This window comes from Schistocerca piceifrons, chromosome X (assembly GCF_021461385.2).
Source record: "Schistocerca piceifrons isolate TAMUIC-IGC-003096 chromosome X, iqSchPice1.1, whole genome shotgun sequence".
NCBI classification, from domain to species: Eukaryota; Metazoa; Arthropoda; class Insecta; order Orthoptera; family Acrididae; genus Schistocerca; species Schistocerca piceifrons.
In genome coordinates, this window is record NC_060149.1 from 231,417,797 (window position 1) to 231,436,856 (window position 19,060).

Below are 19,060 nucleotides of genomic sequence, written 5' to 3' on the forward strand. Positions count from 1 at the left end.
CAAGCTGACACACCAAAGCTTCTGTTGCTAAATTTGATGCGTTCGTGCCTAGCCTCACAAAAACATAGCAGAGGCAGTGTTGCCAGTTGCATGAAGCGTACATGGTACATATTTCAACAACTATTTGTTTCCAGATATAAACACCCTGTATAAACATTTTATTTTCTATACTGCCTGACAAACAAAGTGAAGGACCCAAAACACATGTCGAATATCAATATAACTTCGTGTATGTACACACCATTGGCAGGCATGTAAATGATTAGAGGTGAGATTCTCGATCGCCTCTGTACACGAACAGGGTATCGTCACTGACTTTTGTATGGCAGGGCGCGGATGCGATTACTGGTACCTACTAAGATTCTTTTTCTGAAGTTGGAAGGTCTGGCATAGGGTCCACCTATCCCTTTTGACGCCAAATGAGGAGCTGCTTGAATAGAGAAGTGACAGTATCATCAGCATTCGTCTCCATAACGGCTGGAGGGAGGATGGGCGACATGCTAATCATATGGCCCGTGATCATACATCGCTCCCCCTACAGTCTTGCAAGCCACAGTCGGCCAGTCGGAACAAACATATCGCCTAACCCGTGAGTGGTGTTTACGTTTGCTTACGTTTAGTTGCAATTCATTTCTCCGTGATGGGCACAACGGCCACTAGAGTGCATTAGTGTTGTTTGTGTTTAGTGTAGATAACTGGCCAGGTAGTGTGTACAAATATACAAGATGATCAGAAACAGTCAGAAAAGATTTTAAGGGTGCTGCAGGCGAGACTGAGCTAAGAAATAACTGTTAAGAAAAAAATCTATACGCTCCGTTTTCGAGTTGTTTAGCACTGCAGTTAGACAATCAGGTCGCAGCTTGCGCAAGCTTAAGCACTTGCACTCGTTAAAATGCGGTAATGCATAGACGTTTGTGCCTTCGTGAGTTACCACTTGTTCGAATGTTCATTACCAGTTAAATCATGCATTTCCTGAAGTGACAAAATTAAGGTAGGTGAACAAAAGCTACGTTTTTTGGGTTTGAGGAAGCCAAACGAAGGACACGTTTGGCAACATTGTCTCTGGCAGGCTGCTTAAATTAGCGCGCGTGGTGACGTAATTAGCTAACTTCAGTACTAAATAACTCGAAAACGGCCTCAAGTATCGACTTTTTCTTGACAATGATTTCTCAGCACAACCTCTCCTGCAACAACCTCACAAGCTTTTCAGACTGTTTCTGACCACCCTGTATAAGGCGTGTGTAAAGCATCGGATGTTGAGTGATCACAGTCCAAGTCAAGGCGATACCGCAAACTTGTGTGAGACAGCGATATCAGAACCTGATGAAGTTTGAAAGGGCTTTACTGTTGGTCTCCATTTGGGCGGTAAATAAAATTGTGCAACATCCAGTGTTGTGAGGCATTTGGGCGTGGCAGCGGCCTATGTTGGATTACATGGGTACGTAAGAGCACGCATATTCGTCGTCACGTTTCCAGTCGATCACGTCTGACCACTAGAAAAGAGGAGCGTCGTATTGTGCACCAAAGACATTGTAATCCATTCACCTTTGCACCTGCCATCCGAAAACAAGTAACAAATTCCCTGACACATCCTGTGTCATCCTGCACCACTGGTCAGAGACTAGCAGCAACCAGACTAGGCAACTGCGCCCTGTGCGGAGTCTGTTGTTAACAAGACAACAAAAACGGTTGCTGGAGTGGTGTGATGACTGGAAAGCATGGGCTGCTGATGAATGGCGAAGCATTGTGTTCAACGATGAAATATGGTTCTACATAACCCCAAATGGCCATTGTCAACGTCTACGGCGCCAACCTGGAGAGTGGTAACATTCTTCCAATGTTTTGAAGAGGCACAGCGATGTTACTCCTAGCCTCATGATGTGGGGAACCATCGGGTATTACTTCAGGTGGTGACTGGTAGTGACTGAAGGGATTCTGATCGCACAACGGTAAGTCACGGACATTCTACGTCCTCTTGTGTTACCTTCCATGCGACGATATTATGGTGCTAGTTTTCAACAGGACAATGCTCATACACACATGACACATGTCTCTATGAACTATCTACGTGATGTTGAGGCACTTCCATGGCCATCAAGATTCCCTATCTGTTCCTGGTTAAATATGTGTGGTGCCAGCTCGAACGTCATCTCCGGTGCCGGTATCCAGGAATATTCAAGAAAGGTAGTAGGAGTAATCCACTAAATTACAGGCCCATGTCGTTTACGTCGATATGCAGCGGGATTTTGGAACATATATTGTGTTCGAACATTATGAATCATCTCGAAGAAAACGGTCTATTTACACACGGTCAACATGGGTTTAGAAAACATCGTTCCTGTGAAACACAACTAGCTCTTTATTCACGTGAAGTACTGAGTGCTATTGACAAAGGATTTCAGATCGATTCCGTATTTCTGGATTTCCGGAAGGCTTTTGACACAGTACCACACAAGCGGCTTGTAGTGAAATTGCGTGCTTATGGAATATCGTCTCAGTTATGTGACTGGATTTGTGATTTCCTGTCAGAGAAGTCACAGTTCGTAGTAACTGACGGAAAGTCATCGAGTAAAACAGAAGTGATTTCTGGCGTTCCCCAAGGTAGTGTTATAGGCCCTTTGCTGTTCCTTATCTATACAAACGATTTGGGAGACAATCTGAGCAGCAGTCTTAGGTTGTTGGCAGATGATGCTGTCGTTTATTGACTAATAAAGTCATCAGAAGATCAAAACAAATTGCAAAACGATTTATAAAAGATATCTGAATGGTGCGAAAAGTGGCAATTGACCCTAAATAACGAAAAGTGTGAGGTCATCCACATGAGTGCTAAATTAATTCGTTAAACTTCGGTTACACGATAAATCAGTCTAATCTAAAAGCCGTAAACGCAACTAAATATCTAGGTATTACAATTACGAACAATTTAAATTGGAAGGAACACACAGAAAATGTTGTGGAGAAAGCTAACCAAAGACTGCGTTTTATTAGAAAATGTAACAGATCTACTAAGGCGACTGGCTACACTACATTTGTCCGTCCTCTTTTAGATTACTGCTGCGGGGTGTGGGATCCTTACTAGATAGGACTGACGGAGTACATCGAAGAAGTTCAAAGAAAGGCAGCACGTTTTGTATATACGCGAAATATGGGAGAGAGTGTCCCAGAAATGATACAGGATTTGGGCTGGACATCATTAAAAGAAAGGCGTTTTTCGTTGCGACGGAATCTTCTCACGAAATTCCAATCACCAACTTTCTCCTCCGAATGCGAAAATATTTTGTTGACACAGACCCACATAGCGAGGAACGATCACCACGATAAAATAAGGGAAATCTTTCCGCGCGGAAAAAAATTGATCAAATAGATCTGAGCACTATGGGACTTAACTTCTGAGGTCATCAGTCCCCTAGAACTTAGAACTTCTTAAACCTAACTAACTTAAGGACATTACACACATCCATGCCCGAGGCAGGATTCGAAGCTGCGACCGTAGCGGTCGCGCAGTTCCAGACTGTAGGGCCTAGAACCGCTCGGCCACTCCGGCCGGCGCGCTATACGAGATTGGAATAATAGAGAATTGTGAAGGTGGTTCGATGAACCCTCTGCCAGGCACTTAAATGTGATTTGCAGAGTAGATGCAGATGTAGAAGGGCTAGTTACAACAGGTGTGGACCAGTTTGCCTCAGGAGAGGATTCAACGTCTTTATGACATCCTTCCCAACCGATTCAGTGTGTACCTCCAGGCAAGAGGGACTTCAACGTCATAGAGATAAGGGGCTCTTACTGCCGAGTTCTCTGTAAATTTTACTCGAATTTGTAACGACTGAAATAACATCACATAGCCTGTCAAACCGCGAAGTTTCATTTCGTTTCCTCTGTCCTGGATACACGCTCTAATTCGGTTGGGAAGGTGATCACAAAACAATTGTATTCTCTCCTGATGCAAGCTGTCCCACAACTGTTGTAACTGGTCCTTGATATCCTGGATACTGACACACAAACAGATTTGATGTTCTAACTGGTGCCACACGTGTTCTATTGGAGACAGATCTGGGGATCTTAATGGCCGTGGGAGTACCTCAGCATCACGCAAACAGTTCACAGAGACACGTGGCATGTATGAACGAGCATAAACCTTCCGAAAAATGGCACCACCATACTGTCGCATGAGAGGTAAAACATGAGGATGCTGGATGCCTGTGACACACCGTTGTGCCGTCAGAGTTTCCTCAGTCATTACCACTTGTGACCTGTAGTCTTCCCACACTACGACTGCAGGGATAACACCGCTGTGCCCCTCCAAAACATTGGAAGAAAGGGACCTCTCCCTAGGTCGCCACCATACAAGCCCACGATGGTTATACAGATTAATGCAGAACTGTGATTCATCGCCGAACACAGTGCGACCTCATTCATCAGCATTCCATGCTTCCTGGACACGGCACAACTCCAAATGCAGCCGTTTGTGCTGTTGTGTTTGCAGCAGTCTACGTTTGCGACGGTAATTTTCTAGACTGTCTGCTACTAGTCTCTGACCAATGGTTCAAGATGACACAGAATGTCGCAGAGAGTCCATTACTTGTTCTCAGGTGACAGGCTCAATCGTGAAGGGGTTAAAGGTGGGTTTGGTGCACAATATGGCATTCCTTCCTTGTGGTGGCCAGACGTGGTCGACCAGAACCTTGACGACGAATATGCCTGTCCTTACGTTCCCACGTAATCCAACATCGGGCGACTGTCACATCCGATGCCCTACAAATATGGTTATTGACGATTCTACCAACTCATCAAATGAAGACCCACAATTAGGCCCCTTTCAAACTTTGTCAGGTGCTGATAACGCTGTCTTACACAAGTACGCGGTATCTTCGTGTTCTTAACAGTGTTCACTCAATGTCTAACGCTATTCAGGCCCCTTATACATCCTACCAGACATGGTAATAGCGTTAAACTCAAACGACACTGATAACTTCTGGTGCCACTTAGATATCGGCCAGTGGTGTGTACATGTACTAAGTTACACTGACGTCCGAATATGTTTTCTGTGTGGTTAAGTTTTTTTTGTCAGGCAGTGGTACATAAGATACTCGAGATCCAGTCTCCCTCCGTATTTCTGCTACGCACCTGAAGACAAGTTGACAATTTACTTAAGCTATGTGCTTACATTCAGCTACTTAACCCCTATCCTTCCTCCGCAGCACGTCGTGTCCTGCTGCCACGAGTATGCATTAGTTAATCAGCGGGCACTATTTTTGTTTGCCTCTGAGAAAATTGCAACTATTGTGTTCTTAAAGCTGCATTTCGCTTCATTGCACAATGCCTCCTAAACAAGAAAGTACCGCAGTTACTGTCTCCCTTCCGCCATCGATGTTTCATATACTGGACATTCCGGTAGCAGTCAGAGGTACCTGTTGTTCCACAGTTTAATTCAAAGCAGATATTCTAGATAGGGATAGTGTCCTGCCGAATAGTGAGCAAGGACAGTGTTTGGTCCAGTGTGAACCATTTGGAGTTCCTTTGTGACGTATCGCAAAAAAAATGCGTTCGTCTTCCAAGGGTAGAGACGTGCCATCTCTGTTACCTTTAATCTAATATATACCCCGTAATGGAGATGCGATTACCTGCTCGGTTCCCAAGAGTTTCATTTACTTTATGTAGCTGGCCTTTCTTCCACGATCAGATGTCTGTTTTTCTCTGAAATGTACGCAAGCAGCGGCAATCCAAAGGTAACGTGCAGTGCTTCAGTTGATATTGTGCCAAAATTTGGTAGCCCAGATGAAAAAGCCGCTAAATACACTAGTGGGCATTAAAATGCTACACCAAGAACAAATGCAGATGAATAAACGGGTATTTATTGGGCAAATATATTATACTAGAACTGACAGGTGATTACATTTTCACGCAATTTGGGTGCATAGATCCTGAGAAATCAGTACCCAAAACAATCACCTCTGGCCGTAATAACGGCCTTGATACGCCTGGGCATTGAGTCAAACAGAGCGCGGATGGCGTGTACAGGTACAGCTGCCAATGCAGCTTCAACACGATACCACAGTTCATCAAGAGTAGTGACTGGCGTATTGTGACGAGCCAGTTGCTCGGCCACCATTGACGAGACGTTTTCACTTGGTGAAAGATCTGGAGAATGTGCTGCCAGGGTAGCAGCCGAACATTTTCTGTATCCAGAAAGGCCCGTACAGGACCTGCAACATGCGGTCGTGCATTCTCCTGCTGAAATGTAGGGTTTCGCAGGGATCGTATGAAGGGTAGAGCCACGGGTCGTAACACGTCTGAAGTGTAACATTCATTGTTCAAAGTGCCGTCAATGCGAACAAGAGGTGACCGAGACGTATAACCAATGGCACCCCATACCCTCATGCCGGGTGATACGCCACTATGGCGATGACGAATACACGCTTCCAATGTGTGTTCACCGCTATGTCGCCAAACACTGATGCGACCATCATGATGCTGTAAACAGAACCTGGATTCATCCGAAAAAATGACGTTTTGCCATTCGTGCACCCAGGTTCGTCGTTGAGTACACCATCGCAGGCGCTCCTGTCTGTGATGCAGCTTCAAGGGTAACCGCAGCCACGGTCTCCGAGCTGATAGTCCATGCTGCTGCAAACGTCGTCGAACTGTTCGTGCAGATGGTTGTTGTCTTACAAACGTCCCCATCTGTCGACTCAGGGATCGAGACGTGGCTGCACGATCCGTTACAGCCATACGGATAAGATGCCTGTCATCTCGACTGCTAGTGATACGAGGCTGTTGGGATCCAGCACGGCGTTCCGTATTACCCTCCTGAACCCACCGATTCCATATTCTGCTAACAGTCATTGGATCTCGACCAACGCGAGCAGCAATGTCGCGATACGATGAACCTCAATCGCGATAGGCTACAATCCGACCTTAATCAAAGTCGGAAACGTAATGGTATGCATTTCTTCTCCTTACACGAGGCATCACAAGAACGTTTCACCAGGCAACGCCGGTCATCTGCTGTTTGTGTATGAGAAATCGGTTGGAAACTTTCTTCATGTCGGTATGTTGTAGGTGTCGCCACCGGCGCCAACCTTGTGTGAATGCTCTGAAAAGCTAATCATTTGCATGTCACAGCATCTTCTTCCTGTCTGTTAAATTTCGCGTCTGTATCACGTCATCTTCGTGGTGTAGCAATTGTAATAGCCAGTAGTGTACATTTTTGTCGATTTTGACTTGGCCACACTGCCGTATAGATTTTTTCAGCGCCTACACGATGGAATACGTTTCTGGGTGCAAAACCCGCTAAAAGCCGTTGAAAATGGTCGTATAAAATCGTGTTCGGTTGCAAAAGGTGCTAACTGTACGTTGTCTTCGGATGCAAAGTCCGCCAGATGTCCAAAGGGTGCAAAACCTGTTAAGTTCAACAGCTATGGCAGTCCTTGTGCCATGGCCGGATGCAAAGCACGCCAACTCATATCAGACTTACCAGTCGAGACATTCAAAGTGACCTTTCAGATTCTTACGATTAAAAGGGATATTTTTCTTATTCAGCGTTAGGTTGGCTGCGCTGTAGCGAACGCGTACGCAACAATGAAGCTCTCGCTGCCCACGCATTGTCGAAATATAGGCTGATAAGCACAATTCAGCTGATCAGTATGGTATTTGCTGACGTATTTGTGTGAGTGTTTTGAAGAAAATGAGTGATTTCGCGGGCGGTTTAAATGCAGAAGATGGTATAAACGAAGTGGGAGTAATTGAAACAGTAAGAATTCTGCAAGAAGTCGAACCCGTTGTAGTAGTTGCAAATGACAAGGGTGACGGTCCCTCCAGGAAAAGGAAGTGGCATCCTGATCAGTGGAAGAGAAACTTTTCCGAAACAGAAAAGTAAGAAAACTAAAAGTATTACTAAAACAATGTTACACAATGAAAACTGTGTTGACACTAATTATTATGACATAGCGTCAACAAATTCGTGGTACGATCTGTGCTCTCTCCTACACAGTGGCGTAGTTCGATCAATTTAATGGTCAATTCCTGCGAAACTGAAACGAATAATTATCCGCCAGCAAAGCAAAAGTGTACTGCATAACAAAACTAAACAAAATGTGTGTTAAATGCAGTATCTCTCGCAGGGAGCAGCAAGGAGTGCGCGTGATGCAACTTAGTTGTGCTATGCACTACACTTACACTGGTGCCAGATTGCTCCCAGTTTCAGTTTCGCAGGAATTGTCCATTGTAGAGGATTTTAAGCAACAACTGGGGGAGAGGATGGTGGCAGTAACGAATGAAATTTTCCACCGGTCATGTGGTTTAATCCCTCTTTTTATTTATGCTCCTTGATTTTTTAACTTAGCTCGTCGTACTTACTATCCCTTTTAATTTCTCTACATGTACAGACTACTGCCTACTTTTCAAGACCCGGGCTGTGGTTCCCCCTCCGCCCACCCCCTCGTCACCGTCTGTTGCTTCTACGTACTTAAGCATGAGATTTTGTGTCACATACATACCCAAGGCGTTCCCAAAGATGTCTGATTGTAAACATCCCTTCGGAAAACTAAGATGTAACGAACATATCATGCAAGACATAAGAAAAATTTACCAAACGTTTTACCAGAAAAGTAACCAAGAGTGGCAGAGCAAGTACGAAGCTCGATGAGTATCTACCTCAGGAGGAGGATCTGGCTAGGATGAAAGAAGGAAACGAACGATCACCACCAGCTTTTCTTTACCTAAAAAGAGAGGCGAGGAGATCGAAAATGTTGCTGTTTGAAAAGCGGCGTTGTTGTCGATTTTACAAATTAAAAAAGGTGGGGTTACCGGATTGTGTCACAAAATTCTGGACCAAGATGCAGTTCCCAGTGAGGCGAGAGGAGGAGACAGAAGCACCAAGTTGTATGAAGCGAGAAAAGAGTGCGTGAAAAATAACGTTCGGAAGTTCATCACCTTCGTCCAAACGCCAATCACGAAGTTATTCCATCAAGGTATAGCTTTCATTGTATTTTGTGTGAGACGGTTCGACATGCAAGTTTGAGTTTGAATAGCTGCGTTCTACATCCACATACATATTCCGCAACCCACCATACGGTGCATGGTGGAGGGTATCACATATCATTGTTAGGCATTTCCTTTCATGTTCCACTCGCAAGAAATTTCGTCAATAGCGCCTCACGAAAAGACTATTGTCTTTCTTCCAGGTACTCCCATTTGAGTTCACGAAGCATCTCCATAATAAATGTGTGCTGATCAGTCCTAACAAGGACAAATCTAGCAGCATCTATCTCAATTGCTTCGATGTCTTCCTTTAACACGAACTGGTGTGGACCCCAAACACTCGAGAAGTATCCAACAATGTGTCGCACTAATAAACTATGCACCCTCTCCTTTATAGATGAGCTACATTTTCCCAAAATTCTTCTTCCTACTACCAGTCTGATGTGATCGTTCCATTTCATATCACTTTACAACGTTTTGCCTAGATATTTAATTAATGTAGCTGTGTCAAGCAGCACACTACTCCTTCTGTATTCTAACGTTCCATGATTGTTTTTCTTACTCATGTGCAGTAACTTACATTTTTCTACATTTAGAGTAAGTTACCATTCATCACACCCACCAGAAATTCTAAGTCATCGTGTATCCTCCTTCACTCACTCAACGACAACTTCCCATGTACCACAGTGTTGCCTGGAAACAGCTATGCACTGAAGTGACAAAAGTCATGGGATACCTCCTAATATTGGGTTGGACCTCCTTTTGCCTGGTGTAGCGCAGCAGCTCACCGTGGAATGGATTCTACAAGTCGTTGGAAGTCCACTACACAAATATTGAGCCATGCTACCTCTGCACTGATCCATAATTGCTAAAGTGTTGCCGGTGCAAGATGTTGTGTATGAGCTGACCTCTCTATTATGTCCCATAAACGTTCGACAGATTCATGTCGGGCGATCAGCATGGCAAAATCATTTTATTGAATTGTCCAGACTGTTCTTCAAACCAATCGTGAACAACCGTGGCCTGGTGACAGGACATCATCGTTGGGGAATATAGAGTCCATGAATCGCTGTGAATAGTCTTCAAGTGACCAAGCATAATCGTTTCCAGTCCATGATTGATTCAGTTGACCATAGGACCCAGTCTATTGCATGTAAACAAAGCCCACACCAATAAGGAGCCACCACCAGCTTGTAACAGTGCCTTGTTGACTAATTGGGTCCAAGGATTCGTGGAGTATGCGCCAGACTCGAACCCTAGCATCAGCTCTTATCAACTAAAATCTGGACTCATCTGACCAGGTCACGGTTTTCCAGTTGTCTAGCGTCCATCCGATATGGCCCTGCAGGCGATGTCATGCTGTTAGCAAAGGCACTCACATCAGTCTTCTGCTGCCGTAGCCTATTAACGCCAAATTGCGCCACACTGTCATAACAGGTACGTTCGTCGTAAGGTCCCACATTTATTTCTATGGTTATTTCATACAGTGTTGCTTTTGTTTGCACTGACAACTCTATGCAAATGTCCCTGCTCTCGGTCGGTAAGTGATGGACGTCGGCAGACCGCACGGTTAGCCGTGCACTCCTTTCTCGATTGGGAAGGAGCGCCTGGTCCCCGGCACCAATCTGCCTGACGGACTTGTGTTGAGGCCCAGCGAGCCGGCCAGTCTGTGGATGGTTTTTAAGCAGTTTTCTATCTGCCTCGGCGAATGCGGTCTGGTTCCTTTTATTTCGCCTCAGCTACACTATGTCAGCGATTGCCTGTGCAAACAACTTCTCCACGTATGCATACACCATCATTACTCTACCATGCAAACATAGGGGTTACACTCGTCTGGTGTGAGACATTCCGGGGGGGGGGGGGGGGGGGGGGGGGGTTTTCACTGGGGGCCAAACCGCACAATAACCCTGAAAGAGTGGTTCGGTTGGGGCGGTAGAGGGGTGAAGTGGACTGCGGTATCCATCATGGATCATGGGGTTGTGGACCACTGCAGCTGCGGTGGGGACAGAGGCTCTCCATCGTTTCTAGGCCCCCGGTTAACATACAATACAATACAATAGCTGTCGGCCACTGCGTTGCCCATGGTGAGAGCTAATGCCTGAAATTTTGTATTCCCAGCAAACTCTTGACTCTATGGATTTCGAAATGTTGAATTTTCTAACGATTTACAAAATGGAATGACCTGTGTGTCTAGCTCCAGCTACCATTTCACGTTAAAAGTCTGTTAATTCCCGTTGCGTCGCTGTAATCATGACAGACACCTATTCACATAAGTCACCTGACTACAAATCACAGCTCTGCCAATGCACTGTCCTTTTATACCTTTTATATGGGATACATCTGCCCTCTATATATTGTGCATCTCTATCTTATAACTTTTGTCACCTCAGTCTAAATTACTGCTCACCCTGTGCATCAGATCATTTATTTATACAGAGAAGAACAGTGGCCCTAACGCATTTCCCTATGGTACTTGTGGCGATACGCTTGTTGGTGATAAACACTCAGCATCGAGGACAGTATACTGGATTCTGCTACTTAAGAAGTCTTTGCGCCACTTGTTCATTTGGGAACCTAATCTGTATGCTTGGCCCATCGTTCCAAGGTGGGCAGTCTCTACTAATGTGTGAATTTAACAGTTGGCACACAGTTAAAGTTTATTTCGTTGCTATGTTGTTCATAGGAAATATGTTATTTCCACGATGCAGTGCTGGCTTCAGTGCTGCCTTGCATTCAAAGAGAATGCGAATTTTATAGAACATTGCCAAAATAGAGTTCCAAGTTTTTTTTTCATCGCTTGCTTGTAGAGCCCTTATTGAGCTATAAAAAAGGAATGGTCAGAAGCTGAAAGCTGAGTCTGATGCTAATTACCAGACACTCTTTCCTCCCTCAATAGCAGAACATGAATGTGCCTGTAACATACTTGGGCGACATCCATCTTAAAATCTTGCAAAGCCTCTCCCTTCCTATCTTGCACAACCTAGATCTATGAGGGCTTTCCAGGACTACATTGAGTGCAGGAATTGTAGCAGACCCTGAAAAAATGGACACACTATATTGTAGATGCGCCCATCTATGATTTGGCTGTGGATTCAAATGCAAAGTCACAAGACAAAATGCTATTTTCTGTGCTACAAAAGAGACAAATGATGTCAAATTGTAATGTCGAAAAGATATCCTCTTGAGAAGTGCAAACTTCTTTAGTCTCTACAGTCAGCAACTCAATGCAACATGCTGTCAAAAAGTTACAGGTTTCTCAGTTCAGATGGAAAGGCTGCATAATAAGGTGTCTGGCAAGTGAGGTGAAGAAATTCTTGTTTCTGTCCTAGGCTGCTAAGGGTCATTTCTAGAAGCCAGTTTGGTAGTAGTTTTGTGAAGTGTATGACATTCATCTAGGCGTGGAAAGAATTTTATGCAAACAACACGAAAAATGTGGCTTCCATAACGCATTTGGACAAGTTTTAATTATGTCAGTTGACATTCAAAAATAGAAGAAATGATGCTAGAAATTCGTTAACGCAATCGAATGTGAAACTTTGTAGGCACACAGGGTTACAGATGTGATCAAAGTTGAATAGACTAGGGGTTTTTAAAGTTTGGTTCCTCTGTCTCCATAATCTGGAATATTTATTGGTGGTATTCATTCGCTGCTTGTTTTTGTTTGATATCCAACAGGATTTCTGGGTGTAAGTTAATTTTTACAATTTTACATCTCTAATATTCAGTGTCGACTTAATATTATTGTTATATACTAGCTTTACTAGCTTTATTTCATAACTCTTGAATGTACTTCATTTGAGTCATATGCAGATGTAGTTTTTGATCATTAACTCAAAAAAGATGGTATCCATAATCATATTAATAAACTAAAGAGATGTAACTTATGCATGCTAATGAAATATACCTACCTTTTAAATACTAAAGTAATCTACCAAAAACTTATTGAGTGGACACCTATCATTTTTGAGATGTGGTCTGATTTTCGTATCTCTGTAAATGTTAGTGGTGTGACATACCTTCAAACTTATCAAACAAATTACACCAGAAACAGCAATTTTAGAATATTGCCCTCTCTTGGATAAATTTCTGAGTATGCTCATTTTCTGTACTCATGAATTTTCAGCTATTTATGTTATTCATTGGGCACTATAATATAAATGTTAATTGTTAATCGTCAATGTTTGAAAGGGCAGTGCCCAAAAAATTATACTATGCTTTCATAGTTGGAGGTGTGTGTAAAATCATTATCAACATCAAATGTTGGTGTCTACTCTGCCTCATTGCAAACTGTATACATGCATTTAGGTTATATGTAGTAAATGGGTAACCTTATTCTGCTGTACGATAGTAACTCTACAGAAAATTTAAGCATTGCTTCATTATGTTTAGATATTAAAAATCTTGCACGAGTAACCAGGATTCTTTCATGATTTCTGTGGTACTGTAGAACAGATGTACTACAGCGCCACTGTCATGCAATATCAACCCATATTTTTTAACATATTTTACTTCCATATAAAATACAAAGGTAAGTTTTATTAATATTTTATTCAGCTAATTAATATCAAAAGATAATGTATACTTTTATTTTGAAACCATATGTGAGCAACAAGCTAAACATTACTCAGCACAGTAAAACTAACTCTTTCAGTTGGATTTTATTAGCTCATTGATATGTCATTGAAAAACAAATTTTTAGACAGTTAAATAGTTAAATTAAAACCCTTGGTTTTGAAACCCTTTCCAGAAATAAACTATAATCTTCTGGATTGGCTGTGTCTCAGTGTGACATATCTCTCGGGTTATGAAGGAATATGCTGTCTCAATTCAACCCCTCACATCATATTGCATTGAACCCACTAATCAGCATCATTGTGATTCTTGGGTGTTTATCAGCACCCATATAGGTACATGTAGTTCGCTGGATAAAGCACGATTCACAGAGGACATCATGGCACAGCACAGACTTGAACATCATAATGGTCCACATTACATTTCAAATGATGGAATAAACACTGACCATCAACAAAGAGGGATGAAATGGAATGTCAACATCAGGGAATCTCAGGAAGAAAGTTTTGACATTGACAGCGGAGGAGGGTACAGTGGTGTCGTCTATTAACATGGAAAGTTAACCTATTATCGCCGCACTCATTTAATGTATGGTAGTGGATTATGTGCTTATGTGTCTTCTTAGTCTTTATTTTTAATTATTTGCTTTGGTTTTTTGTAAAATATTGCAAAATACGCAGGATTTGTGTATTTTCCCTATGAGTGTTCTTCCACAAAAGAGACCAAACTTCCAAAAGTGAAGAAATATTTAGGTTTTAGAGTATCTGGAAAAAGAAAGAAAACTATAGTGTGCATAAATAAGCATACAAATAAATGAAACTCTTTTCATTAAAGGACCTTTCTTAGCATGGAAGGAGGAAAATACAGTCTCTTTGACATTATTTGAGACTGAGAAAGAAGGCAAAACACAGTAAATAGAGTAAAAGGGCGCTATTCTTTGCCCATTAAATATTGATTCACATGTTTGTATGAATATATTTTGTCATAGAAATAAATGTTGATTTTTCAAACTTTTGAACATGACTTTTCCTATTCTTTCACTTCTCATCAGTGCAAAAAGCCTACTAAGCCATCATTGTTGAGAATATCCATAACGAATTTTGCTCTGGCCATTAATGAACTCTACTGCTAGTGCTAGTTTCTTTAGTAATGTCTGCGAGTGATTAATTAATGCCACGATCTTTGTTGTTCTGTATCACCTGACTCTCAGTGAGGCAGATGGTTTCTCATAACATCCCTTTCACCATTCAGCACAGAGCTAAGCAATATGACATTATACTGATGTTTCATCCAGTATGAACACACTGCCATTTGCTGGTAACATTACCTTCTGTTCCGTTGATGGCCAGTATCACTCACCAATAAATTTAACGATTAATCATCCTATTTAGACAAAACATGCACAGAAGGCCAGTCACACAAAAAAGTTGGAGACTATGTCGGATTTTGCATATCTGCAATTTGTATTGTATTGTGCCACTCAAAGCTTTTATAAGAAATTTGTCCCTACCTCATAATGCAGTACCATATTCTGCTACCATGTCCTGAAATCCCTTGTTTAAAGTTTTTAAGTCAAATGTTGATAAGTCACCTCATCATTCTTATAATAACTGACAAAGACTCAGATTACAGTTTATTACCAGTTTCTTCGGCAAAGAGTGTAAACAGACTGAGGTTAATATGCTATAAGTGATCTGTCCTTTATTGCATACGATACTCATAGTTTTCATAACACTGACATCGTATGACTGTATGTTTTTTTATTGTTTTCACTATAACAGTAGCACCTTTTGAACCATGATCAAGTGTAACTGGGAAAGATATCAATACATGTCAGTCATGTCTGCATAACATTTTGTGATCTAAATACGCTCCTGGAAATTGAAATAAGAACACCGTGAATTCATTGTCCCAGGAAGGGGAAACTTTATTGACACATTCCTGGGGTCAGATACATCACATGATCACACTGACAGAACCACAGGCACATAGACACAGGCAACAGAGCATGCACAATGTCGGCACTAGTACAGTGTATATCCACCTTTTGCAGCAATGCAGGCTGCTATTCTCCCATGGAGACGATCGTAGAGATGCTGGATGTAATCCTGTGGAACGGCTTGCCATGCCATTTCCACCTGGCGCCTCAGTTGGACCAGCGTTCGTGCTGGACGTGCAGACCTCGTGAGACGACGCTTCATCCAGTCCCAAACATGCTCAATGGGGGACAGATCCGGAGATCTTGCTGGCCAGGGTAGTTGACTTACACCTTCTAGAGCACGTTGGGTGGCACGGGATACATGCGGACGTGCATTGTCCTGTTGGAACAGCAAGTTCCCTTGCCGGTCTAGGAATGGTAGAACGATGGGTTCGAAGACGGTTTGGATGTACCGTGCACTATTCAGTGTCCCCTCGACGATCACCAGTGGTGTACGGCCAGTGTAGGAGATCGCTCCCCACACCATGATGCCGGGTGTTGGCCCTGTGTGCCTCGGTCGTATGCAGTCCTGATTGTGGCGCTCACCTGCACGGCGCCAAACACGCATACGACCATCATTGGCACCAAGGCAGAAGCGACTCTCATCGCTGAAGACGACACGTCTCCATTCGTCCCTCCATTCACGCCTGTCGCGACACCACTGGAGGCGGGCTGCACGATGTTGGGGCGTGAGCAAAAGACGGCCTAACGGTGTGCGGGACCGTAGCCCAGCTTCATGGAGACGGTTGCGAATGGTCCTCGCCGATACCCCAGGAGCAACAGTGTCCCTAATTTGCTGGGAAGTGGCGGTGCGGTCCCCTACGGCACTGCGTAGGATCCTACGGTCTTGGCATGCATCCGTGCGTCGCTGCGGTCCGGTCCCAGGTCGACGGGCACGTGCACCTTCCGCCGACCACTGGCGACAACATCGATGTACTGTGGAGACCTCACGCCCCACGTGTTGAGCAATTCGGCGGTACGTCCACCCGGCCTCCCGCATGCCCACTATACGCCCTCGCTCAAAGTCCGTCAACTGCACATACGGTTCACGTCCACGCTGTCGCAGCATGCTACCAATGTTAGAGACTGCGATGGAGCTCCGTATGCCACGGCAAACTGGCTGACACTGACGGCGGCGGTGCTCAAATGCTGCGCAGCTAGCGCCATTCGACGGCCAACACCGCGGTTCCTGGTGTGTCCGCTGTGCCGTGCGTGTGATCATTGCTTGTACAGCCCTCTCGCAGTGTCCGGAGCAAGTATGGTGGGTCTGACACACTGGTGTCCATGTGTTCTTTTTTCCATTTCCAGGAGTGTATTACAGTTTATATCTGTATATAGGAATCAGATGGCTGAACGTAAAATATGACATGACTAGTCTGCAGTTCATAATTAAGTGCTTATCAGAGGTTTTGTCAAACCATCTTCAAACTATTGAATTTTACTGTATTCAGTCTGCAACGCCCTTGTGGTCAGTAATTCCTGTATTCTTCATAATACTTCCTGTATGTTCGGGATTATTTGTTGCTAAGACGTCAAATACGACTTTGGAACCATTTACACTTCAAGAGGGCTCCTGAACTAACAGTTCAAAATAGTTTTCAGAAAAAGCACTCAGTATGACTTTGGATGACGTTTTACGCCTACCACCGACTTTAAACATGTAATTCTACCAACAAAGCGAGGGTAGATTGAAATCACCACCAACTATATTCGTATGAGTGAGGTACCTGTTTGGGATGAGACTCAAGTTTCGTTATCATCTGAGTCAGGGTGATCAGTAAAAGGAACCAATTATTAATTTATTCTGGTTCTCTCCATCCTAATTCACAGCACCTATCTACTTCAATTTCACTATAAGGCAAATTACTTATGATCACGATGAACACTCCACCACCAGTTGTATTTAATCTATCCTTTCTGAGCAGGTTAGGTCCTTTGTAAAAATTTCTGCTAAACTTATATCTGGTTTTATCCTGCTTTCAGTACCTATAACGATTTGAGCTTTAGTGCTTCCTATTAGCACTTGAAACTCTGGTTATTTTCCACCACAGCTACGACACTATACAACTACAATACTGAATATTGTTAAATCTACCCTCATCCTGTGTTTCCCTGCACCCTTTTAGACTGACGCTCTTTGTGTAGTTTCCTTTGACCCTTTAATTTGAAAAACCTCCAGGTCCTCTACACACAGCCCCCACTACTTGTGTAGCCGCTTCCTATGTGTAATGGACCACTGAACCATTAAGTGGAAACCAAAAACCCACCACCCGATGGCGCAAGTCGAGGAATCTGCAGGCTACACATTTGCAAAACGGTCTGAGCCTTTGATTCAGACCCTCCAGCTGGCTCTTTACCAAAGGTCTGCAGTAGTTCCTGTTGATGATACTACAAAGGGTGAGCTCCACCTTTATCTCACAAGCAAGACTGGCCATCTTTACCACTTAAGATAGCTGCCCAAAATCAGAGAGACTCTCTTCCGATCCAAACTCGACACATATTGTATGTACTGACATAAGCTGACTGCAGTTGGCTGCACCAAGTGCCCTTCATGGCATCTGAAAGCACCGTTTCACATATGGCATGACTCCTCCCAGTATACACACAGAATACACACTGGATTTCTTATCCTCCCTGGCAGCCATATCTCTAAGGGGCCTCATGAAACACATAATGATGGAGCTCCCAACTGCCAGGAATCTCACTCTCTGTGACTGCCCAGATGTTGTAGGCCAAAAGACTTGCCTTGGAACAGGGATTTCCTGAAACTTGTTCATCGGATATACCGAAGATGTCCTTCACTCGGCGCCACAGGAAGCCTTCCTATGGCTGCCACACCTTGGAATGACTTTCCACTCGTCCACAGGTTATGTGTCAACATCAGTGCAGGCAGTACCTTGGATGGCCACAGTAGTGGACCAATTGGGGGACACCTGGGACGTGCTGGAAAACCCTTAGATCCCCACTTCTGGCCGCCCATACTGATACTCACTGGCAACAGTCTCAAGCGGCATGACCGAAGCCACGACTTTATGGAGCTGAGAGCGAGGATCACCAACTCAGCTCACATCTGAACACAATAGTCACAGTGCCTATCCATACTAAAGATGGCGGAAATATACTTTAGACAGCCATTAAAACGCAGAACTGTCCCTTATAAATATACAGATACACAAGGGTTACATTAACATTGTACACAGCAGACATATTTTTTATAAGCTGTGCTGTATTAATATTAGCAGACACAGTGCTGTAGTATCCACAAAACATGTCCATACAAGTGGCATCTCAAAGGGAGTCATGCACAAAGAATAGAAAACTATCATACTGCCACGAATACACTCGATATCAAGTGAATTGTTGTTTCGGCAAAATCAGCTTCTGCAACTGCTGTGACGTCTGTGCCTGGTGTGCTCCACCAAAAGTTATAAATGTGTAACCTTGTGAAGCATGTGAAGCGTGCAACAGTTTGTCAGAAATAGAAATGCATTTCACTAGCAAGTGATATGATTCATTTAATGACTTGAGAAG